The following is a 25,572-nucleotide window of genomic DNA, read 5'->3' as shown; positions in this document are numbered from 1 at the left end:
GGCAAGAAACATTTCCACGTCCATATTTGGTTGTAGCGATAGTACAAAAAGCTATTTATAAAGGCACCTCCACATGGGAAGGTATACAAGCCAATACGACCCATGAATCATTTTACTTCCGATGGACGCACGCCGCGCGTTTCCGACGTTGCGCGCGCGTCAGTTACATTTTAAATTTAGAATACGTAAGTGTTTAAACGTGACAATGAGCGAAAGTTGGAACGCGTTGGGAAATTTTAAAATAATTACTGGTTACAATTACGACCTCTGTGGTATACCTAATGGTTGCGTAGTTTGACCACGAAACCGTAAGTTTTGGGTTCGATTCTAGTTGGATTAATTTGGAAACCGAAATTTTGTCAGCTGATTCAAAGAAAACTGGCGGTGTCCTTAAAAAGGTTCAAAAAGTACGAACTACTGTGAACCAGCGCGCGCATATTTAACGACTAATGAATGTGGAGGAAGCAAAGTAACGTATACCAAAATTAAAGCAAATGGAACTCCATATTCTCTGCCATAGTCTCATATGAAATGTTTTGATCTGGCCTTTTTAACCCCCCCAGAAATTTAAACAATCCTCCAAAAACATATATTGGCCAATAACCCGACTGAATTAAATTGATAGCACACATCAAACAGGTTACATATCGGCTATAGATGCATATTTTACTCGCCCAGGTTATTCATTCATTAATTTTAAAATTAACAGTTGTCAATCATCCCTCCCTTTCTTTTTCGGCGGATAAGAAAACGACGGGCATGCGTGCATGCGTGCGAGTGTGTGTGTGTGTGTTTACTCACTAACAAAAAATTCCGCAACAACCATAATTCTCTGACTAAAACAAACCTCGAATGCCACTTCCATGAGTAAAGTTCAGAGGAAAATACCGATTCGCCAGTAAACATTGATCTCGGTCCAAACGCACATTTATGAATGAACACAGATGTGGGAGTGAGGCCGAAGTACCCAATATGATTACATCGACCATACAACCAGGTAGACGCCCAATGTTTGATTTTTTGCATAAATCTATCTAAATAGTCACTGTGGTCCCGTGGCACACCTTTTTTTTTGACGTGACTTATTGTAGATTTGCCGCAGATGGCATTAACTACTTGGCCGGACAAATGGAGAGCGCTGAAGCCGTGGCACACCGGCTTGCTTCTCAAACGGGGAGCGCCGCCGGAGTTGCACCAATGGGTTATTAACATATCTTAAGTGCAGTTTTCACTAACACAATTGGCTTGACCATTATAGACGGCGTTACGGTCTAACCGAAAGCTCAGTGGGTGCTTAGTTCATCTTGCGATGGATGGCTACCCCAATTCAGATATAGTCGTAAACTTATGATTTATATGTGTGGACAGAATCCCAATCATTTATTAAGTGGCTAGACGGTGTATCGACGATGAATTACATAAATAGCTCTATATCATGGACACCTCCGAGGAAACTTACTACGTGAATCAGAGTGGTCGACGAAACTGAATTGGGTACTGAACAAGCAGTCATAGGGATAAGCTTCATTGGATGGATAAAAAATGAGAAATATAGACAACGAAATAGTTGTACACGAATAAATAATATTTTAAATAATTTTCCTGTACCCAAAGGTTGCCTGGAAGAAATTGCTGCATGAGCAATAAGGCCGCCTGTTGTGCTTTTCTGTATATGTTGTCTTTATCTCTGTATTTTGTGTCTAATATCTACTACTATCTATCAAATAAGAAAGGAATGAAAATCGGAAATCAATTTTAAAGGCAAGGCAGGGCAGGGTGGGTCCGTCCAAACCTGTACTTGGCTAGTTTACCCTTTGCGGGTTGGAAGGTCCGACTAGCAGTCGCTTTTATGAAAAACTGGACCTGTCAAATCTTTAGGTAAGGTAAGCGGACTCTGTATAAAACGTTATAACTCTAGGGATGTGATAATGAAAGGCAGGTTTACCCAGTTAAGTTGATATAAAATGTAGGTACATTTTAGTCACATAGTATATTGGGTACCTAACCTGTAACACTGTATTTTATTCCAAATAAAAAAAAAACCAAGAAAAAAAGTAAGGGAGAGGATGGGGAAGACCAAGAAGAGCTTACATGGAACAGATTAAAGAGAAGGCAAACGTCGTATCTTATAAAGAAGTGAAGGAATTGGCCTTTGATAGACAAGAATGGAGAATGCTACACCGACAAGAGCGCTCGAGCGTGGCTCTTAAATTAGTGATGTGAAAAATATACGTAAGTGTCAAAGACACCTATAGTGTGGGTCGTAGCTAATGGGAGAAAGTGTTCAGCTTGGTGCCAGATTTTGTACCGACTTAAAAGCTGCCAATACGCGTGCCAATTATCGAATGGCTTTTCTCAATTAGCGTTATACCCACAACTAAGAACACAGCCCAGCAAGTCGCGACTTTTTAAAAAAATATGTGATTTAAAAAATATAATAAATATTCCAATTCAAATTATATTTTATTGCACCAAAATATTGAAGAAAATAGTTACAAAAAAGACTTAACTAGGTACATTACAAACGGCGGCCTTATGGCCTAAAGTGATTTCTTCCAAACAAGAGGGACTGACAAGGCGAGGAAAAATATGTCAAAGTGAAAGAAATTATGTAAATTATGTGAATAATTTACTCATTCCATATAAATGTACCTATATCAAATTATAAAGTAACTATAAAAAAATAAATTAAAAAAATAAAGAAAATATATTGTGGCAGGCGTACCTATTTGCAAACAATAAAGTTAAAAGTTTGCATAAGTATTTAAAATTTCCTTTTATAATGTAGGAGAAAGGTTTTGTTATATACAGTTTTGTTTATAAAAAAGTAAAAAAATCGTTAGATGCTTTTTAATCGTAATAGTAAAATTGTGGGTACTTATTTTACAAGAAATCTTAAGTAAGGACCTATAAACCCGAAATTACATTAGAATCTTTAAACCGTAAATACAGCATTAAATACTTACAAAATGTAACAAATGAAGAACACAGCAATACAATAATCACTTTACTTTACTTTACAGGTATACTTTATTTATCACAACCAAATTAAAATAAATCAAAAATTAAATCACTTTTTCACTCTAATTTTGAACGTTGAAAAATATTCTAAAAAAATAAAATCGTATAATTCGCTCCGATACGCAGCGCGTGTTCCGCGTGAGCTTTCGTCCGACACTAATCAGCTACTAGTAGAATAACCCTACCATGGGTAGAATTGGTAGAATTCGACAAAAATACAATCAGCTGTGTTGTCAATTGCAAGTCCGGTAGGATGGTTGCCAAAAATCTTGGTGACGCGACCCTGACGTCGACGGAATGTGTGGGACTCAGACATAACAATACGGGACTAATCGTTTGAGATCTGTTTGGCCGTTTAGCTTTCTGTGGGCTGTTAGATAGATAGATAAAATACTTTATTGAGCACAATGGACACAAAATACAGATATCAGGACAGCATATACAGAAAAGCACAACAGGCGGCCTTATTGCTCAAGCAGCAATTTCTTCCAGGCAACCTTTGGGTACAGGAAAATTTTGTACAAGTATAATAATAGCGGGTTAGTGCATTCTAACAAAATAAATAATAAAAAGAACAATCTACATAAAATATTATACATAAATATAATAATAATTATACATACATAAATATAATAACACTATGGAAAAAGGAAAGATGGTTTACATAAAAGAAGAGGAGCCAGAGTTCACAAAGTGCGCCTTTACTTCTCCTTTAAAGGACTCCAGCGATGGTGCCCGCCTGATACACTCAGGTAGCAGATTCCATAGCCGGCTGTTATTGTGTGAAAACATTTCTTGTTATTTATAACGACGTTTTTGCTACAGCCATTTCACCTGGCAAAACGCAACTCGTAAAGATCCTGGGGGATTAAAAAGCGAACATCTCGAAGCAATTCTTCTTCTTGTATCGTTTGGGTTGTGAGGTGGATTACTACCCCCATCAACCCTGGTGTCAGGGTTATTATTGAGGCCCCTGACATGACTCATGTAAAGATTATGTACTTAAATCAGTAAGTAGTAACCGGGACCAACGGATCGTATTACCTGCTATCTCAAAGTGAGAGAGAATGAGTCAGTGTTGATATTAATGTCGACAGTACCGTTTTTTTCTTAAAAACAATATCGTCACTGGAAAGGCAAAATTACGTAAGCGCCAAAAGGCCATTTCGAGAAAAAGCCGTTTAAAGTTTCATTTTTTCGTTTTTTTATCATAACTTTTTACCCAATTATCCAATTTAGATGATGTCAAAGTAAGGTTACATTGTTTTTTAATTTTCTATGTCCAGCAATACATATCATAACTGTTGGATTGCTATTTTAGGATATAGTGGCGCTTACGTAAAAATGACTTCAGTTTACAGTAAAGCAAATTTACTTAACCGCCATCTGGTTAAAATATTATTTGGAAGCAAAATTACTTACAGCTCTTACGACAATGCATACGAGAACGACAATATTTCTTTAAATATAATAATACTGTAATGTTAGCGGAGTAAAAGTTACTGTAACGACTTTTACACATCTGCTCTCATTATGTAAAAATTGCCTACAAAGTGATCGATTGATTATGTCAGTTCACCAAAAATTCTTTAAAGTAAGTTTTTGTAATATCTTACATGGGTAAAAAGACGTAAGAGGCAAATAATTATTCTTAATACCTCTTTATACTACTTATTACTTCAATTGATTTATAAAAATGGCTATTAAAATACTGAAGTGCCAGAAATAAAGTTTCATAAAATACAAATAATAGCGTACAACCCGTTATCTGTTTGTAAAAGTTTCTTTTTAACACTTTCAAAGACAGAACGTATACGGACGTTCCGATTCCAAGGTGCCATACTACCTATTATGAACCACCAATGACCCATGGTCTCTGTCCGTGAAAGGGTTAAACGGTTTTATTTAGCTAAACCCGTACGGTATATTTGTATCAAAATTAGATATTGCAATTTAAGTACCTTCCTGTTGTCAGATTGATCTGAAATTTGGTACGCACCTTTAATTCCGATATCAATACAATATAATAAAATCAATAACATTATAAATCTAAGATGGCAGCCGGTACATAATGGGGGATTACATATTTTTCCACAACCCCCTCAATATGGGTATCAAAGATAGGACTACACTAGTAGAATACTGTCATTATGTCAAAATTTCAAATCCAAGATGGACGATATTACAAAATGACTGAAAGAAGGATGTTGCCCTTAATTTTGTCATTGTCATCCACCGTCCATAATATGCAGGGCAGCACAGTGGATCGCTGGGTGGGGTCGCTCTGCGAAGCCTGTGAAATCCCCAGGAGGCTTCTGAGCTTCTGGAAGGAGATAGGTTGGCTTACGTAGTCAACAATTACACGCATAATGGGCCACCTTAGAGTCTAAATGCGGAAAACAGAGCCCACTAACATAACATAACATATGCAGGGCAGCACAGTCGACCATGCAGTAGTATATTTGGGCTCAAAATTGTTTGAATTAGGACAAGCATACGTGGCTCTAAGTCGAGTCAAGTCTCTGGAAGGGTCAAGTCTTTTTAATTCCTCAATAATTCCCCTTATTGTTTTTAAGAGTATTTACCACGAAGTTTAATACACTTTTCCATTCGCTCGAACCAGGTATTATTTAACATTTATTCCACTCCAAAGTAGAAGTGTTCAAAATGGCTGACTTGAAAGCGTTGGCCGCTTCTTCATCGCACTGGAACCTTTGACCGCGAAGAGTTTCTTTTTTAATTTTAGGAAATGTAAAGAAATCATTGGAGCTTAGGTCAGGACTGTATGGAGGATGGTCAAGAATTTCTACGTTTTCCTGCTTCAAATAATCGTTTGACGAGCGGTGTGTGAGCTTGCGTTGTCATGGTGCAGCATCCTGCACTCCTGCGCATCATCATGCGTCGCTTTGGGGTAGATTTTCGAAGTTCGGCGATGACTTGTGGTAAACAAATTGTGGTATACCAATTTGCATTAACCGTCCTACGATCTTCAAGTGCAATTGTCGCAACATGACCGATTTTCTCCACGAAGGTAGCCACCATCTTCTTTGAAGTGCTTCGAGAGCGAACAACTTTAGTCGGCTTTGACTCGTTTTGGAAGACCCAAACTGTGGATTGTTGTTTGGAATCAGGATAATAGCATAAATCCAAGATTCGTCACCACTGATGATGTCGTACACGTGATTTGACTCTCCTCGGTTGAACCTCTGAAGAGTTTTCTTACACCATCTGACGCGGGCTACCTTATGATCGTCAGAAAATGCGGGATGCAACGGCAAACTAGTTTTCTCACACCAAGTGCCTCATTCAATATCGTTTAAATGGTTGTCCCTGAAATGCCTAATAACGCCTCTATTCTCGGTATGTCACATGACGATTTTTGAAGATTAGTTGTCTCACAGCAACGATATTATCTTCAGTGAAGGCGGATATCCACGCTCGAATTCTAAATACCAGCGTTCGATGGCTCGCAGACATATGGCACTTCATCGTGGAATTGAGATTTTAACTGTTTGAAACACTGAAGTCGCAGTAGGCCTCTTCGAAAGTTATAGAAAATTTTTCTTTGTAAGATTCATTTTCGGACATGATCTGACAGATTCAAACCAACGCTGTGACTAAACAATTGCATTAATCCTAATGCTTTCAATTGTTTTGATATTCGAAATTCCAACAAATTTGAATTTAGAGTTCTCAATTCAAAATTGGCGCTAAATATGCAAACGACAGAACTTAAAAAGTATAACAAAGTCGCTTTTTCTGTCCCTATATCCCTATGTACGCTTAAATCTTTAAAATTGCGCAACGGATTTTGATGCAATTTTCTTTAGTAGATAGAGTGATTCAAGAGGAAAGTTTATAGGTATGTATAATAACATCCAATAAATAGTGTAGAAATACTGTTATTTTTGAGGATTTTAATGTGATGTCGTAAATAATTTCATTTTTCCTCAGCTTTGCATCCGAGCGAAGCCGAGTCGCTAATAAATTATAAAATCAATTCTAAAATAGTTTTACTTTTAGATCTATTGTTAAAAAATAACTTCCTGGGAAACTTACTGCTAGCCCACAAACTTGCTTAATAACAGCATAAAAATGCGAAGGCAAATTTACGTACACGCCTTACTTATTCTAAATACTGTAAGTCAAAATTACTTATTCGCCATTCACTGCATAAACATGCTAAGACATTTTTTTCTTATACGCCTTACTTATTTTAAAAGCTGTAAATAAAAATGACTTATACATAGTCTATTTTTTATTTTCAGTAGTCCAAAATTACTAATAAAATGATACTTTTCAAACTATAGAATGCCAAATTTACTTAAAGTTAATATGTAGTTATTATATAGGAACACAATATTACTTATACACCAGTCACGAAAAAAACACCAAAATCTTGTCGTTTAAGAAACTGGAATTGAAAAAAGTCAACTATTTTCAAATTTACGTAAGCGCCAAAAAAGTGCTCGTATCGCAATGCTACCCAGACAGATCGACGCAGAATGAAACGCTGATTCCGAATATATAAAAAACCCAAAATACCTATTTTGGCGCTTACGTAATTTTGCCTTTCCAGTGACGATATGCTAGGGTGCCTAGAGAGACGGTTCCTTAGTCCACACAATACCCTGGCATTCCTTGAAAGGATTCTGTTGAGAAGTGGGCGGAAAGCGATAAATACTAAAGAACGCGAACCCACACTATCAATATTTAAACTACATGAACCCATTCTATCACAGTTTCAACAACGTAAACCCACTCTATCATAAAAGACAATCAAGATTCAACCCTCTTTTAGTTTATTTATATGAATGCTCTGGTACGGATACGAGATTTGTGCTAGTATGTTAGTAAATACAAATGGCGATTGGCTCGTAAAGATAATGGTATTGCTCGCTATAACACGGCTATTGATGTATTGGCTGTTCTGGAACTATTTTCTCTAATGTTTTTTTTTTATACGATTTGAATTTATTGGGTTAGGTTTTCTATTTGAAATTAAAATATACTGAGAATTCTATAGGCATCTCTTAAGGTGGGTACTGACTGGTGTTACGAGGCGTAATGTAATGTGTTATACAGCGAGCGTTCGTGCTGTCAGTACAGGGAAATAAGGCGCTCGTAGCGAGCATCAACACTGATTTTAAGCACATTTAAAAAAAAGTTGTGATGTTATTGTCTTGTCTTTGTGTGTGGCGTCTTTTTATAATAAACAATTTCTATTCTATTCTATTCACATGACGTAATATATCATGCTCGCTGCGAATGGTATAATACGCCTCGTAACACCGGTCAGTACCCACCTTTAGAGAAGACAGGTAGACTGTACTATGCATGTGTGCTGATCATAATGCCCTGGTTCACACAATTGGGACAACTGCACAGTACTTCGCCCCACTACTCTCTTAGAAGAAATAGGCCACATTGAAGCAGTTTACGCATATTTCCCACCGGGGTAAGCAGAGACCATGAAGTTCCATTTGCATCGATTCTCACATACTTCTCTTGCTTACTCCGCATTCATCAATCGTTTCGTATACGCACGTCGGTTCAGAGTAGATCTTACTGAACCTCTGAACCTTTTCTAAGGACTTCTCCTTGTATGTCCTTCTTGATCTTCCACTCCCAACCCTACCACCAACCTTCGCTTTATATACTGCTTTTGTAATCCTATTATCCATCATCCGCTCTACGTGTCCAAACCAACTTAACATTCCCTTCTCAATGTTAGTCACTATACTATCTTTTACATCACATCTGAATCTTATCACACTGTTTCAGTTATTCTAAATCATAAAATAATATCTAATAAAGTTCATCTTAAATCCTCCTAAACCTAATATGCATCCGCAAACTATATGCGAAATCAAATCCAATCCGCTGCCGTTTCTCGAATAAAACTCGACAGAAAGTCGATAACGAAATATGTCGTGAGCACTCTCCAATACTTTTCCTAATACGTCACTTGTATCTTATGTCGACAGTTATCTGTACACTGTGTCATCTCTTGTGAAATAGGAGTATAATTTCGATGACGGCAGATGGTAGAACATGCGCCGGGCGAATGGAATATGACAACGTGAATGTAATAGCTTGCAGACTTATAAGGCTGCAGGCGCGTTTGAGCGGGATCGGAGTAGATGGAATAACAGAATTTCTTGCTTATTGATTCCTACAGAACTGCGGTCACTAACTGAGCAAATACGCGCCGGACGTTGCTTTGACAATTCAAGGCAAATCGTCGAAGATCGTGCTGCTCCACTCCGATTCTGGTCAAGTGGACATGCAGCTTTCAGGATTGACTTAAAAGACGGTTCAACAGCACGTTTTTAATATATTTCCTTTGGGATGAGTGCCTAGGATGCACGAAACACGAAATGCGAAAACGGAACACGAAATGACTATGGAATTTGTATGAAAAAACACACTGTGACGTCATAGAAAAACGTGATAAAATGTCGGACTTGTTATTACGTTTTTCTTGATTAAAATTCGTAAATCAATGAAATAGAAAAATGAAAGTGTTTTTCATTATATTAGATCTGTCTTAACGGCCTCTGTGGTCCAGTGGTTGAGCGTTGGGCTCACGATCCGGAGGCTCCGGGTTCGAATCCCGGTGGGGACATATCATAAAAATCACTTTGTGACCCCTAGTTTGGTCAGGACATTACAGGTTGATCACCTGATTGTCCGAAAGTAAGACAATCCGTGCTTCGGCAGGCACGTTAAGCCGTTCGTTCCGGTTACTATTTACTGATGTAAGTACGTAGTCGTTACATGAGTCATGTCAGGGGCCTGTGGCGGTTCAATAGTAACCCTGACACCAGGGTTGATGAGGTTGGTGATCCACCTCACAAAGCAAACGATAGAAGAAGATTTGTCTTTATTTAGTATTCAGTATTTCATAATATATCTAGTACACGACCCAATTATGCAACTAGTGGAAAAGTGTTTTTATTCGAGAGACGGGTATAATAGTTTACTTCATTTCATCATGGAACTATGGAACGTGTAATTCCATCATAAAGTTGAAAACGGAAGTTAACTTTCTATTCATCTAACTGAAAACGGGATCTGTTCCAATATAATTCAAGTTCATTTGAACAGTGCGCAGTATATTTATCAATACCAGTTAGAAAGTTAATCTGTTTCTTGTAAGACGTCTTTGCTGATGCAGTTTCTAAAGGATAAGATTGCTTCGTACAGATTGATAGAATTTGCTTTGCTTTCGCTATAGCGAATACTGAATTTGGCATAAAATATATACGACATATTTTATATTTTATGTGTATGATTAGTCAATGTGTAGCTGCTTCATCATCATGGTCTCCCTAGCGTTATCCCGATTTCACGTGGTCCGCTTACCTAATCTAAAGATTTGACAGGTCCGATTTGGTCTTCCAATCTGCGAAAGGAAAAGCAGCCCAATACAGTTAATACAGTTAGGTTAGGTCACATACCTCCCCGCCCTGTAGTTCCGGGCGCAAGAATAGGGCTACGGTACCCCCTGCCTGTCGTAAAAGGCGACTGAAAGGGGACACTGGAGACCGTGAGTGGTAAGGGCGGGGGCCCGAGCCGCTCTTCATACGGTCTCCGGGAGGGACGGCAATGTGACATGGCCTCGCATTGCCGTAAAACTGGGATGGCGTAGGGGTGGGGACCTACCCCGGGACGCGCTTTTTATAGCAGGCGCGAGGGAAGCACCGGTGCGTTCGTTAGAGATCCCGGAGCTTCCCGACATGCGCAGCAGAGGGCCATCGGAGGGGTTTTAGTCGGTAAGAGTCCGACATAACCTCGTCGCTCCCCCGGGTGGCGAGGTATCCATGAGGATTTCCCCTTCGTAACCAAAAAAAAAAAAAAAAAGGTCACATACCTCCGAAACGCATTTTTCTGGTAAGTACGTGGGTTTCCTCACGATGTTTTCCTTCACCGATGAGCTCGCGTAGAATTGGTGATCTAAACTTTGGTGCTCTGCGTGGAATACGTCGGATTGAAAAGACTTAGTTCTTGGAAGAAATTGAGCTTTTGTTGAATAAAATTACATCAGAATACACAATAACCACACATACAAATAGCCAGCCGTGGTAGCTCAGTTAGAAAATCGCTTGACTCTCATTAGCAGGTACGAATCCAGCACGGGCCTAAACCTATGATCTTCGAATTCATGTTTGTATCATAAATTATTATCAATTCTTAGATCACCAAACCTATTCCACGTTGAGCACCAACGGATCAGTAGCTACTAGGGTTGGGGACTTGGAGTGTATTTGATTAAATTAAATATATCGATAAAATCACTCATCAAATCTAATTTTATGCTTGTCGATTACCCGTCTCATTCTTTTTCGGCCGATAAGAAAATGACAGGTATAACTTAAAATAAAATTAGGAGGTGTCTGCAGGTATCGGAGCCACTGTTTTGAAAATAACTTTTGACTGTATCATGTGCGGACATAAAACCCAGAACAGCGCAGACGCGGTGGCGTCTGACTCGTAACTTCGGCAAACAACGGAAGTTTTCATACTTACGATTAGAAAGCTATAAATATTCAGCGGTTTGAAAATTCATACATTGTTTGTTACTAAAATAGATCAGAAAATCCGGTATCCCACTCTCTGATGATTTACTGCTGAATACATAAACGGACGCTATTTTTGGAACGCACGGACGGCCCCCGTGGTCCAGTGGTATGAGCGTTGGGCTCACGATCCGGAAATCCCGGGTTAAAATCCCAGTTTTGTTAAAAAAAAGTTTGGTTAGGACATTACAGGCCGATCACCTGATTGTCCGAAAGTAAGATGATCCGTGCTTCGGAAGGCACGTTAAGCCGTTGGTCCCGGTTACTACTTACTGATGTAAGTAAGTAGTCGTTACATGATGTCAGGGTGACTATTTACCTTTGGCGGGTAAATAGTAACCTTGACACCAGGGTTGTTGAGATTGGTGATCCACCTCGATAGAAGAAGAAGATGCCTAACATGGCGCGCTCCATAGCCAGTTGTGCCACTTTGATTTTATAAATGTGCCCATTCGTGAGCGTCCATGTTGCGGCGCCACAAGATTGCTATAAATATTAATATAAAAATATATTAATACCATCACCACCCTAGTATAAGATATCCACTTTTCAAGGGGGAGAAGAAAAAACCAGCTTAATATGGATTAGGTCACATACCTCCGCAACGCATTTTTCGGGTTTTTTTTTTTCGATTTGCCGATGCTTTTCCTTTACCATCGAGCTCGTGATAATCATTTATGATCTAAATATAATTCTAAAACTATATAAAAACCATCAAACCAATGAAATTTCTGTGTTGGATTCAAAGTTGCGACCTCATAGTGCGTGTTAAGCGTTTTTCAAACTGGAGTACCACGGCTCTACCACATCAGAAATACCAAGATATGAAAACTCAAACCTCAATAAAAACACCATGCTAAACGTTTAAATAATGAACAGCTAATAAAATACCAGATAATCACTATAAAACAAAATGTTTCCGTTTCGAACGAATGAATGATAGAGACAGTGAATGGGTAAAATAAACAATCTGACTCATTCTTCACTGGCCTTTAGTTCACTCAAGGGCAGAATTGTTATGTTTACGAGATATTCTCAATAGCTGAACAGCAATTCTGGGAAATGTTTTGTTCAAATTGATAGGTATTATACTTGAGGCAAACGATACTACTTAATATTGAATATTACAATGTGAACTTTCTATTGATTGAAATACTAACACTAGGAATTAGTATCTGCAAATTGGATAAACATAAACAGTCTATATACGTCCCACTGCTGAGCACAGGCCTCCCCTCAATCAACCAAAGGGGGCATGCAAACGATAGAGTTCTTAATATAGAGATGCCGCGGGAGCATAGCCGGTGGGACTGAAAATGCACAAAACGAGCATGTTATTATAATAATATGACAACATCGCATTACTAAACTTTTCACATCATTCATTGCTGCTTTGGTATTGAGCAAACACAGCTGGCGCTTGTTTTACTACGCAATGAATGGAGCGCAAATCGATGTAGCGGTTCAGCCAGAAATGTGCGTATGTGCTTAGTGCGGCCGATTCACACGCCGACGTGAGTTAACAGGCGCACTCGTGAAATTTAGTATTGGGCATATCTACCTTGTTTCTATGATCTGTGGTTTTTGCCTACTAGCTACCGTGAATTAATAAGCGGAGCTCAAAGAAAGCTCTCATTATTCTAGGTGTATTCCGTGGTTAGGTTAACAGAGCAAAGTATTTGCATATAAAGGGAAAAATGTTTCGCTAAGCAAAGGTTTTTCTCCCAACCTGTTTCGTATAGTTTTTATGATTTTTATTTCGTTTGCTAAATAGGATTTGCGAGCAAATCTCCTTCCGTACGGGTTGTAAGATCAATGACCGAGGTTATCATTCAGCCACCAAAGGCTCCTGACCTGCCAAATGTACCCACTGCATAAAACCCGGGACCAATTGCTTAACGTACCATCCGAAAAATGGAATGGGTTGGTATCAGATTGTCTAGGTAGTATTAAACCAGTTCAGTATAATTACTGATATATTTTAATAAAGATTTTTCTTTTATATACAGAGTGTTAGTGACATCGCAAAGAAAACTTTGAGGGATGGTTCGGACCATGACTCTGAGTTGATATGAAGTTTTTCTCCTCTCATGTGGGTTGTGAGGTGGATTACCAACCTCAGGTCATGAGCCATGTAACGACTACTTACTTACATCAGTAAGTAGTAACCGGGACCACGGAGGAGCTCGAAATGAAAACTTTTTTTTGTGGTCATCCATCCTATGACCGGCCTTTGCGAAAGTTGCTTAACTTCAACAATCGCAGACCGAGCTCGTTTACCGCTGCGCCACCGAGCTCCTCTAGTACAATACAATATAGTACAATTTTATAATATCTGTGACGTGTAATTATTATTGTGGCAGACCCAACTAGTTGGCCAGCTAGTTCCGCCCACATGCAACAGATGGCACCACATTCAATAATGCAGTCTTCAAGCAGTCGTGAAACGCGATATCGAAGTTAACACAGCAAGACGCATATATACAACTTCCAACATAACACCGTTGGATCGTCGATCCCTAGTCACACTACCAACTTGTGGGTAGCGGAGTACTATGCTCAGTTCGGTACCCCGAAAACATCCTTTGGCGGCAGCACTTCCTCGTCGCCAAATTATTATCAATAAGTGACTATGACTATAAATTTCCTGTCGAAATACCTACGCCTCACCGAGCTTTCTCTTAGACCCACGCGATAGGTGGTGAGCCGTATCGCCGTCTATATTGGCGAAGCAAACGAAATCAATAACATAAAATCCCAGCTTAAATATCCCCAGCAGCATTATTGATCAACCTCGTTAGAAGATTCATGTGACGTCACAATCACAATGTTTACCTAAGGTACTTGACTGGTCCTGAAATAGCTCGCCTGCCGCCCACGTGCGACCTTCAGCCTTATACGTCATCGAGCTTACTTTTAAATAATGTGCAGTATTTTAAACGCGAGAAACAGGAGAGAAAGAGATGGCAGGAGGTTTGTCTGTTGCTATTACAATACGTGTATTGGAGCGTGTTGTATGCTCTTTACGCCCTTCGGTCAATTAAGGGGTGGGGGGGATGTGCCCAGCAGTGGGACGTTATGCAGGTACATAAACTAAAGCTTTGCGTGGTCAATTGACTGAGTTCTATACTCACGAGACGGAAATCCTTAGTTTGAATGCCGATAGGGACATATTACATAAATCACTTTGTGATTTCCAGTTTTGTTAGGACATTGCAGGCTGAACATAATGATTGTCTGAAAGTAAGATGATACGTGCTTCGGAGGGAACGTGAACTCGGCTACTAATTACTTAAGTAAGTGGTCGTTACATGAGCCATAGTGCATTTAGTGCCCTGCCACTGAGTTGATGAGGTTGGTTATCGACCACAAGAGAAGAAGTAAGTACGTTAATAGAGAAGTTCGTCTACAACTGTCTGAAACTACTCCCTCCATATAAGTTCCCGGGATCCTTTGAGATACAACGTAACAAAGCGCTTTTCTACTCAGGTATAAAATGTCCTGGAACTCATAGATCTGAATTATAAGGGTACCTAACTGGCGAACTTTCAGGTAAATGGCGTAGTGTCTGTCGGCGTACTTAGGAAGTTGTCCGTTGCAGTGCCATTCACCCTGATCACAAAGACCAGTTTGTTTGTACTTTAGCAGTAGTTCGGAACTGATTTACTTTTCTCTTTTAGTCGTCTAGTAATTGTCACCTCCCTAGCATTATCACAGGGTCCGCTTATCTAACCTAAAGATTTGACAGGTCCGGTTTTTTACAGAAGCCACTGCCTGTCTGATCTTTGAACCAGCGAAGGGAAAACTAGCCCAATACAGGTTAGGTCACATACCTCGGGAAATGCATTTCTCGGGAATGTGGGTTCCCTCACAATGTTTTCCTCCACCGCTGATAATCAGAGAGAGCACGTGATGATCATTTATGATCCAAACATGAATTCGAAAACAAATTCGACAATAATTTGCTGGATTCTGGATTCAAAACCGCGACCTCAAAGTGAGAGCTTTTTCTTTTAGTAATTGTAAATATAAGAAAATAAAAGTTCGCAATGGTATTCTTGATTCAATTAGTCAGTGGTACGGCATCGCATGATAAACTAAGAACCGGCGCTTTGCGGAGCCTTATTTAGACCAAGTTTAATTTAATTTAAGTTTAATTTATCTGAGTATTTATAATCAAGAAGAATAACATGAGAAGTCTCATCAACAACCCCGGAAGTTTGTTTCGGAAGGATTGCTTATCTAGGGTTAAATTGTCATTTAAAATGCGTGGTATTGTAAAAAGTTTTTAATTCTTTATGTTGATGTTCCAAATTCAAATTCAAAATTTAATTAATCTCGTGTTTTGTTGAACAAATGTTTGAACCATTTCTCCGTTTCTTTTTTTTTTATTTGTTGATAGATTTGTTTATTTGTTGGTAGACTACTCGTATAAAAAGGCACAACAAAACAAAATGTGTGTGATTTTATCATTTCAGCTACAAGGGGTCTGCCATTTTGTACTTTATCTTTGAGTGCTTTGTAGGCAGTGTTTTAGACTATTATGGGCTTATTTAGCGTCCCTATTTTGTGTTTGACTAGAACATTCTGGATTTTTCTAGAATGTTCCGGTCTTGTTCCAGTAGTTTCCCGGTCGCTTTTTATTTCTCGTCTCTCATTCATTACGTGCCACCTGCCATCTAGTTTTATTTTACTACTCAATGGCTCTTTAATTTTTTACGAGAACTTTTTCTTTTAGTTTTTACTCGTTTGTTATTTTCGCAGTTACCTACTTTAAAACACAAAAGGTGGTCGGGAAAAACGGTTAAATGGAGCGCTAAGTGTTTTCTTGTTATTGTATTAGTGGTGTTAATAATTAGCCAAGATTAATGGTAGACGGGAACTTTAAGTGATAAATACCATTCAAAATAGTTTTATTTTTATATTAATAACATTGGTCGGACTGTATTGGACTGGCTGGAATAAAAATAAACTTGCTTTACATGTCAATCGAATGCATAAGATAACTAAATCTTTTAAGGAGCACTGTATACGTATATATACGTTTTTAAAATAAGATTCCCATTGACATACAGAATTTATTTTTGAACATGTTGGCAATTTTAAAAAAGGAACGTCACGTCACTTTTTAAGAGAAAAACTTTTTGGGTCCGTCTGGGACTACGAAGAAAAAAAACAAGTGAAGACGATTATTGTCGAGAGAAGCGAAAACTGAAAGACTAGTTGTTGTATTAATATTTCTTATTATTATTTGCAGCAATAATATTTGGTTTCCGTAATAAGAGTGATATTTGTGCTACTTAACATTTACTGATTAAAAAAAAATATTTACGTTTTATTGTAGAGTTTGCTAACAAACATTATAAGACAGAAACTTTTTAAGAAAGGTTATTATACCTGAGGTTAGTGATTATTTAGAAGATCAGCTAAGAACTATATTGTACTCGTGTAACTGTATTTTATGATTTTTTTTTCAACAACGTCTATACCCCTGCGCCGAGGTTTTCTTGCAGCTTCTTTTCCCCGCTTATATAGGTATTGAAAAGCAGTAGTTTTTTAGGTGGATGAGATGTTCTTTATGTAAAATGTTTAAAGTATAACTATGTAACCGACTGAATAAATTAATATTTGATTTTTGAATTGGGATGGTTTTCCTTTCGCGGGTGGGAAGGTCAGACAGGCAGTCGTTTCTGTAAAAAACCGTACCTGTCAAATCTGCAGGTAAGGTAAGCGAACCCTGGGAAAACGGGATAACGCTAGGAAGATGATAATGATTAATACCATTGGTTGTATTCTTGATAGAGATATGCTGTTACTATGATTACTAAGTATAATGAAACCCATAGATGGAGTTTTGTAGAATATAGACTAGTGACTTCATGTGTTGGGGTGGGTTGAACGGGCCACATCGAAGCAATTCTTCTAAGAAAGCAATATTGCAATTTGATATTTGTACATATAAAAGTAAGTGCGTAATGCAAACAAATATCAAATGTCATGAGATGGATGTACCTCTACCCCAATTGGGATTAGGAGCCACGCTCTTGTCGGTGTTGCATTGTCTTGCTTGTGGGTGTAGCAATTGGGATACACCGTGAGTTTATGTTGTGACCCTTTCCACAAAATAGTTAAACATTCTGATCATAAAATGGACTAGATAATCACGGGCAGGTGGCAACGGGCAACCCTATTTCCCTTCAAGATAAAACGACGTCTAATTTAGGAAGACTGTGCACAAAGTTCGCGCTCGAATGATCACAGTCAATATGGGCCAAGTAATTTGGAGCAAGCGATATTAGATGGGCTTAGATTGGGCTGTGAAGGAGTTAAAAATGGGGTTTGAGGCTTCACGATCTCGATTTATAGAGTGTTGAGCTCACAGAGGGCCAGGTTCGACTCCCGATGACAGCATAGAACAGATCACTTTTTGAGATTATGTAGCAGAGTACCATCTGAACTCGCACCAAATTCACTACGACAAGCCGCACTCACTGTGTCCTCACGTTTTGTCACCACATTAGGCCGTTTTAAGCTTTTTAATTTTAGCTTTATTTGGAATCCAGTGGTAAGTGTTGTAAAAAGATTAAAACGTTAGGCCGTTTTAAGTATGGTGACAAAACGTGAGGACACAGTGAGTGCGGTTTGTCGTACTGAGTTTGGTGCGAGTTCAGATGGTTCCGAACATTCAGATAACAAATACGTAAACAAGCGGCAAAGAAAGAGGGTACACAGTTATGTGTTTTAACCATTATTATTATTGCGTATGGCAGACAAAAATAAAATATCTTGCGTGGATCATATTATATCCAGCTTAAGCTCCCCTAACCAAGTCTCTGCCGCATCCGTCACACAATGCAGCTCGACTATGCTACCTGGGAACCGGCGTAGAGGGCACTCGTTCACTATGTGAGATAGGGTTTGATCCGGGTGACCACATTCACAGTGAGACACAAGAAGACAGAACCATAATAGTGCTTGACATATATTTATTTCGAAAAATGTAGCCCGGAAAAGCTAACGGAACTAAAAAATAAAATCGATTCACTACACAAAGACCAATTAAAAATTAAAGTTTGGTAGCTGTGCAAAATAAAGCGCAACGAACAAAAATATTTATCGGTACCTAATGGCGGACAAAAGGGTAGAATAATTGGAAGTTTTCAATAAAAGAAAGAACAAAGAAAAATATTATTTTTTAAAAAAATGGTGGTAATTAACATTTGAATTATAAATAATGCTGAAACGGCTGCAGCTCAGCAAAAGCCTGGCTGTAGCGAGATTAAGGCGCTGATTTTCAGCAGTATCGATTTATCATCAAAAACAAATAGTAGCTCTGCTTACCCCGGTGGGAAATAGGCGTGAATCTAATTGGCGTAATCTATGTAATTGTGTGCATGCAAGAACATTAGTAGATATTCGATATATAGATAGGTAAATCAAAGCAGCTTGAGAAAATATCTTAAAAGACTGCAAGGGGCTAATTTGAATAATATTAGGTATGGTAATGGAGAAAATCCTTGCGTTACAAAAAGCTGGACTGCGGAGTGATTTGCCGAATAAAATTTTCCATTATTCTATGTGTACTCGGGAGTCCTTTTCTTATTCAATTAGAGAGAAAAAGTAATAATACCCGCTACTATAATTATATCTGTTCAAAATTTTCCTGTACTGTAGAAATTGCTGCATGAGCAGTAAGGCCGCGGGTTGTATCTTTCTGTATCTGTTGTCCTTATTTCTGTATCTTGTGTACATTGCGATCAATAAAGTATTTTATCTATATATCTATGTATGTTTTGGCGGGAAGAAGGGAGGAATGGCGATTACTCCACCGACAAGAGCGCAGCTCTTAAATAAAGAGAGAGATCTATCTATACTTTTAAAGTACACTGCAGCAGATACTAATCTAATTATCTTCACTACTTGTCATAGACTGTAAAAGTAAAGTGCTGGGTGTTTCGTCCACTTTGCGTACATTCGCGTAATTTAATAATTATAGTTAACTCACAAAGAGAAACTTCAGTCGAAAAAAGTTCAGACTCGGACGGGACTTGAAACCGCTGCTCTGTCAAGCCGGGACGAACGTGTTAACCATTACATCACCGAGTCCTCCTCCTGTCATAAATTTGTCATAAAAATTATCATAAATTTTCGGACAGGAAATTCGACTTGATATCAACTCAGGATCATGGTCTGAATCATCTCCCTCAGTATTAATTACGGTGTCACTAACACCCATACGTACTTGTATGATTAACTGTATGTCAAGTAAGTACGCGACGGAAAATTCCACTTGATATTAACTCAGAATCATGGTCTGAATCATCCCCCTCAGTATTCGTTACGATGTTACTAATAGCCCGTATATATTCTTATTTAAATAAGAAAAATTTTATAGATTCGAACCTTTGACACGTTCGTTTAAAAAGTGTAGTTTAGGCTTTTATTCAGAGCGGAGTAAAAAAATATCAAATTTTATATACCTTCTAACTTTATACTCAACAACAACACTCTTACAGCTTCATTTCAAAACCTACGAAGGTGCTGGCTGATTCTGGAAAGTGCCTTATCCTGGCTACGTCCTTGTTAAACTATTTCATTACCCGTTAATCTACCTCAGACAAAAGGAATGATAAGACCAGACCGCCCTTTGAAGTTTAAAAAGATCTTTAAAAATGTCTCTCAAAGGCAATGTACGAATCTCAGCGCTTTGTAAGGCTCGGGTGGCGAAACAAGAGGTGGGAATTAGAAGAGAAAACAGACCAAGTACGTGGTAATTGCAGACTTGAGTTGTTTTGTCACTCGTATATGTATTAGCTTCTTTTGTTGAGTTGAGAAAATACTAGACATAATAATGGCCCCGATTCCTGCAGACACCGCCTAATTTTATTTTAAGTTATATCCGTCATTTTCATATCCGTCGAAAAGGAAAGGGACGGATGATTCACAGCCTTCACAGCTCTTAATTTTAGGAAGAATGAGTAAATGAATGAATAACCCGGGCGAATCAAAAGGTACGTCGCTGGTATGCAATCCGTTTGACGTGCTGTCTAGTTAACTGTGTCGGGTTATTGACGGATGTAAAATTTTTAGACGGTTGGTTTAGATTTGTGCTTAAAATTGACGTGTGTTCCATAAATTTTATGCTTGTCGATTACCCGTCCCTTTCCTTTTCGGCGGATAAGAAAATGACAGATATAACTTAAAATAAAATTAGATGGTATTTACAGGAATTAGCACCAATATGTCTTTAAGAATATAAATTAAAGTTATTGAGGTATATATAGGGTGTCAATGACATCGTAACGAATACTGAGGGGGATGATACAGACTACGATTCTGAGTTGATATCAAGTGGAATTTTTTGGTGGAATTTTTAGAACTAAAAAAATCACATGAATTCGTCGCTCCGTTATGCCGTGAAAGACGGACAAACAAACAAAGAGACATACACATATACTTACCCATTTTGCTTTTCTTAAAAAAGGTCAAATGAAGGAAAATCTTTACAGCGCCATCTGTTAAGTTTTTGAGGAACGTAGTCTAGAAAGTCCCTCATTAGATTAAGGCTGGCTTAGCTTTGCTGTAAGTTGATTGCATGTAGTTATCACCTATAATTGAGGTAACAATTACTTTGTTATTTCATCATCAGCCCATTAACGTCCCCACTGCTGGGGCATGGGCCTTCCCTATGGATGGATAGGGAAATCGGGCCTTAAACCATCACGCGGGCCCAGTGCGGATTGATGGTTATTAACGACTGCAATGCAGCCGGGACCAACGGCTTAACGTGCCCTCCGAAGCACAGAGGAGCTCGAGATGAAAACTTTTTTTTGTGGTCTCCCATCCTATGACCGGCCTTTGCGAAAGTTGCTTAACTTCAACAATCGCAGACCAAGCGCGTTTACCGCTGCGCCACCGAGCTCCTCAACTTTGTTATTTCGTTAAGTTGTTCATAGTAAGAGACTTGTTGTTTATATACTCTGATGGTGATCTTTAATAAATTAATATAAATAAAAATGCTCAGTAAATATTATCGACTACGTAACACCGCATAGCCCGGGGCAACTCTATCGCCTCTAATATAGGGTAATTTCTAATTTCCATCGAGATTGACTTTAGAACACAATTTGCCCGTCAATTCGCACTGAAATTCGTTAACAAGCAGAATATTAATAATATAGACCATTCGAAATATGAATCGGAATTAATTGATGGAACGCCGTCGCGTAATGAGACCGCATTTAATTTTATTAACGTTTTTACCATTTTATGCAAAAACCTTGAACACTCGAAGAGGCGTTTGATGAATATTCCATCTTTTTAATGGATTCGCTTCTTTTGAAATTTTCTTTTGGTTTAAAACGAAACGTATTAAAATTAGCACGCTTCATTACATGGGACTTAAACATTATAGCTGACAATGATTGTGGGTAGTCTTCGTTTTATCGTGTGGTTTGTTAGGTGGAGGTGAAAGAAAGAAAGAAAGAAACGTTTATTATAAAGGGACACCACAGTAACAAATAACAAATATATAATATAAAACACAGAGTAACACACAACTGGTGGTGGGTGGAGGGTGAGTATTGGATGTAGTGTTTACTACACACCTCTGCATACCCCTTCACAGGATACAGCCATCTTATGTTATTTTATTTAATCATGCGATTGATGTCCTAATTTAAAATCGTGCGCACCGTCTCGCTTGTCACGTTTTACCGGCTTTATTTCCAAAAAAGTTTGTATTTGAAGTACTTAGTTTCTATTTAAAAAAAATGTAGCAAATAAATCTCTCAACATTTATGGCCAAACTCGGCCAAAGATCCTTGAAATCAGGCCAAACCTTTCAAAATAAAAACATTGATATACCCACTAACCAAACAAATCACGCTACCCCAACAATATTTCCAACAATATGTTTGCTGAACTCCAACAGATTGTGGTATCTAAGAAATAATAGAATTTGTGAATTTGGCCGCGTCCCTCCATAATACGGGGACTCCCATGGGATATATCTATTGTGAACAACTTCAGCGGGCCCGCCGGCAGAGTTTATAATTGTTGTCAAACTTGTGACACCGAATAGCTAGGTGTAATCGTGTACATAATCTTGTGTGAATGTGATAGGACCAGTATTTAAAAAAAATAATTCTTACTTAATATTTCATTCATACCCTGTAACCTGACAGAGGGCAGCAGTAACTGTCAGTACTATTCAGAGGCGGAGGACAGGAGTCCTAGTATGGCTTTGAAATAGACTACTCTGGGCGCCATCCCACTTGCGTCAGACAGAGTACTGCCGGGCGGAAGGCAAGAGCGAAACCACTGCCCTATTTTTCCCTAAAAAAGTACCATGGAAAATGCTGCACAGACAAGAGCGTGGCTCTTAAATGTATGATGATGATTTCATTCATATTCTACACTACAATCGTCTGCGACCCGCAGGCGGCGTCCGGTACATTTTTGAACAGAAAATAAATTTTCCGCAAATGGCATTAACTATTTGGCTGGAGTGGTCACCAGTGGATTTTTGTCTTTTAATTTATTTTATTTAAAAATACATGTAAGTATTTGTCGTGCATCACTACTTGTAAAATACGTGCGGATCCTTGACTAGATTGCATGGACCTATGACGGCATGGCGACGGCCGATGACGTCATCGCTCCACAGACGTTAGCAAGGCGACTACGCCGCCTCCACTAGGCGACGGTCGATGGCGTCTCTGGTCTGTCGTTTGCTTACACGCTGTTATAGCTATATTATCTTTAAATACTTATTTATTTATTTGGAGAACAAACAGATATAGACTTAAATGCTAGATACAATTATTTGCGTTGTAATGTTTAGAATATGAAGCCTACATCCTTACTTACTGTAACAAAGCTTTAAAAAGCTTAACCTTTTAACTTTTCAACTAACTTCCCAGCCTTTTAATGGACTTTTTAACTGCTCTTAAAAGAAAAAAGGTAATCAGACTTCAATTCAAATAATAATTTTAGACAAGAGAAACAAAACAAACTAAGACCAACTTCCGCTAAAGAATTTTGCAGAAGATCAACGGATTAAGGGTTAGCCGTTTCAACTTTTATATTAACTGGTTGAACCTGCAACGACTAAGACTAAGTTTCGGTTATTTTTGACCAACCACCAGGGTTAAAACCAACATGAAAGACTACATTATATCACACCCGCGAACATTGTCAGGATAGATACACAAGTAAGTAATTAAGAACTCACAACCAAATTTGTTAATGAAGTTCTAAAATATGAAATGTAACGGCCTCCGCGGACTAGTCAAAAGGACAATTTATTTTTTAATTCAAAAATAATAATAAAGATGAATTTATTACTATTTATTTGTTTTGGCAGATGAGGAGCTCGGTGGCGCAGCGGTAATCGCGCTCGGTCTGCGATTGTTGAAGTTAAGCAACTTTCGCAAAGGCCGGTCATAGGATGGGTGACCACAAAAAAAAAGTTTTCATCTCGAGCTTTCGAAAGGCACGTTAAGCCGTTGGTCCCGGCTGCATTAGCAGTCGTTAGTAACCACCAATCCGCACTGGGACCGCGTGGTGGTTTAAGGCCCGATCTCCCTATCCATCCATAGGGAAGGCTCGTGCCCCAGCAGTGGGGACGTTATTGGGCTGGTGATTATAATGATTTGTTTTGGAAGGATAATTAAAAATGCATTCGATACTCTACCGCACTACACTATTATGACCATTCCGAAGTCACCTACATCACGTTATCTCGATGTGAGAAAGTAACCACATCTCAAAAGGACTGATTCCGACCAAATCTTCATAATTTATTTACACACAGGGAGTGAACGGCGTGATGTGTTTTTTTATCTTTTTTTCTTTGATTTGTTAGCTTTTTGAGCGGCAATAAGTACATAATAGGCTTTATAACAGACTTTTGGAACCGGGACCCGATATTATTACTATCGCGGATTGGTAAAGACATAATGGCTAAACCTACGTAGTTTTTGACAGTTTGTAAAGGATCAAGAAGTTGTTACCATGCTCTACAAATTGTAATCATCATCTCCCTATTCCGTTTCTCACGGGGTCCGTTTACCTAACCTAAGGTCAGCCGCGCACTACGAGTTTTTCGCCGCGCGGCAGAAAAAAGCAGCGGCATAATGTCGCACTGTAATACTGTACCAAACAGTTTTAAATTGTATTGCGCGCACTTGACGGCAGAGCCGCCGCAGCGGCGCAGTATTACAGTGCGACATTATGCCGCTGCTCTTTTCTGCCGCGCGGCGAAAAACTCGCAGCGCGCGCCTGGCCTAAAGATTTGAAGGGGTCGGTTTTATATAGAAGCGACTGCCTGTCTGACCTTCTAACCCAAAGGGAAAACCAACCCAGTATATGTTAGGTCACATACCTCCGAAACGCGTTTCTCGGGTATGTGGGTTTCCTCACGATGTTACTCATGAAAACGATTCAGAAAATCATAGGTTTAGGCCCGTGCTGGAATCGAATCTGCGACTTTACAGAGAGTTAAGCGATCTACCAACTGGGCCACCACGGTTCTTTACTCAACAAATTGCAATAAAGCATGAAAATAAACTATTCGAACTTTTTTGTCAGAAATATTGATTTCATGTAGTTAATGCCATTTGCGGCAAATCTACAATAAGTCACGTCAAAAAAAAATCATGCATATACGCATGTAACGAATACTGAGTGGGATGATTCAGACCATGATTCTGAGTTGATATCAAGTGGATTTTCTGTCAAAATTCACGATTTTTTTGTTTTTTTTTTTTTATATTTTCAGTTCCATAATTTTGCGATGGGAAATTCTGAAAGTTTTGATGTCACTAACACCCCGTATAAGGTACTTAATTCACGCCCGTATCCCTTAGTTTACAAAACTAGGAGCAAATAGAAACAGCAAAGTACGTGACAGAAGCAGACAGTCTACAAAGAAACATCAAGCGTCCAATTACCGCCGGACCCTCAC

The 25,572-nt window shown here is 38.7% G+C and overlaps 1 protein-coding gene across 4 annotated transcripts in view; it reads right to left on the bottom strand.

The window, feature by feature from the left end:
* The window catches only part of LOC126374161 (receptor-type tyrosine-protein phosphatase kappa), a 249,698-nt gene that overhangs the window by 123,700 nt on the left and 100,426 nt on the right, over window positions 1-25,572 (bottom strand). Inside the window, exon 1 of one of the 4 annotated variants that reach the window (XM_050020635.1) lies at window positions 2,967-3,022. The exons of the other annotated variants lie outside the window; for them this stretch is intronic. The gene's annotated coding sequence lies outside the window, so the exon portion shown is untranslated. Of the gene's footprint in view, window positions 1-2,966; window positions 3,023-25,572 lie in introns of those variants that run through there. 4 annotated transcript variants of the gene reach the window in all.

This window comes from Pectinophora gossypiella, chromosome 17 (assembly GCF_024362695.1).
Source record: "Pectinophora gossypiella chromosome 17, ilPecGoss1.1, whole genome shotgun sequence".
Lineage (NCBI taxonomy): Eukaryota > Metazoa > Arthropoda > Insecta > Lepidoptera > Gelechiidae > Pectinophora > Pectinophora gossypiella.
The sequence above is the reverse complement of the archived record's forward strand: the minus strand, read 5'-3'. Positions and strand labels throughout refer to the sequence as shown.